Raw genomic sequence first — 1,449 nt, forward strand, 5'->3', positions numbered from 1 at the left:
AGCAAATAGCATCTAAGATAGCCAAATCCAAATACCTTCAATTGGTAGGGACAAATAAAGATACGTTATATACATTTTCAATGAAAAATATCTTTAAAAATCATCTTTATCATCATCTATAAGCCTGTAGCCTATTTTCACTGATTTACTTTGGGTCAGAAGTTCCTGTGGGGTCTACCTTCTTTTAAAAGGGACTGCAGGGAGAATATGACACCATTATGAGAAAAAAATTTAAAAGAAAAAAACAAGTAATTTTATTTTTTTATTTAACAAATAAATGACAATTAGTTTATATTTATGTTGGGTTAATCTACTGTAGCAGAGATTACAGTCGGAATGGATATGTGAGCTTTATCATAACTTTGTTAGGTAAAATAACAGAGATATAGCAAAATTCTAAAACAAAGTGACTTCAACATAAAAGTTAATTTTGACAACAGAGATAACAAGTGAAAGAAAACAATTTAATCCTGAAAAGAGATACACCAATTAGATATTTTCTTCTGTATTGATCCCAAAGTAGAAAATTCTAGATCGGACATCATTGAAAATATGCCGGACTCAAACAGGCAGATGTTTTCAGACTTATTTCTAACTCTTAAACAGCAGAAAGGTTGACCCCTTATGGGCATCTGTGTTTCATTTATTAAATACATTCAATTTGAACCTTTACGACTGCATATTTGCTTTAATGATGGAATTTGTCATGTTAACACAATTTACTGTTTCTATAGCTTGCTTTCTGACATTACTTTTAATGCAAGTTGCTTTTTGTAATACACATGTACATTCATACATGTACTTGCTTGCAAAAAGGAGTTTATGACAGCCTCTTAGATTATAAAACAGTGATGATGATAACATTAGAACAGAGCTCTGGTATTGGAAAATGTCAGAATCTGAAGAAACTCAAATTCAACTATTTGGACCGGATGTGAAAAAAATCTGTGTATCTCTAGTCGTGAGGCATACAAAAATTTCTATGCTCTCGGTAAGTTTGTTTTCTGGAAAACTTAATTGTTTCCTTGTACTAAGAGAAGATTTGGAGTTCCACTGCTATATCCCATAGCATTGCAATGTTCAGCTCTGGTGGTCCTCATTTCCTGTGAAACAAAAGAAGGAAAGGGAGGTCAGAGCAATGAAAATATTAAAGGAACAGTAGTAAAGGTAAAGGAGGGTCAGACACACCTCTGTCAGAGCTGGTCTGTGGACACAGTGGATGTACGGCTTGGGTTCTGTTTCAATCTCTCCATTGAAGGTTTTGTAACAGGTTGTGCAGTCAATGAGCGGCTGCATGAATGCACACAAACAAAACAGCAGAGGCATGTCAGAGCAGCCCCCCCACTGGAGCCACATTCCACAGCTTTCTTGATTTCTACTTAAATAACAACTGGAACATCATGAATCTCACTGTGCAGTTGAGCTTTGACTTCCTTTAGTTATGCAGAT

The 1,449-nt window shown here is 34.9% G+C and overlaps 1 long non-coding RNA gene across 1 annotated transcript; it reads right to left on the reverse strand.

The window, feature by feature from the left end:
* Positions 1–249: 249 nt before the first annotated feature.
* LOC107104160 lies at positions 250–1,350 on the reverse strand. Its single transcript, XR_001482227.1, has 2 exons — positions 1,189–1,350; positions 250–1,103 (listed from the first exon to the last, which is right to left on the reverse strand). It is a non-coding gene; the product is annotated as an uncharacterized LOC107104160 (long non-coding RNA).
* Positions 1,351–1,449: the final 99 nt, after the last annotated feature.

Source organism: Cyprinodon variegatus, unplaced genomic scaffold, assembly GCF_000732505.1.
Source record: "Cyprinodon variegatus isolate N-32 unplaced genomic scaffold, C_variegatus-1.0 Scaffold1633, whole genome shotgun sequence".
Classification (NCBI taxonomy): domain Eukaryota; kingdom Metazoa; phylum Chordata; class Actinopteri; order Cyprinodontiformes; family Cyprinodontidae; genus Cyprinodon; species Cyprinodon variegatus.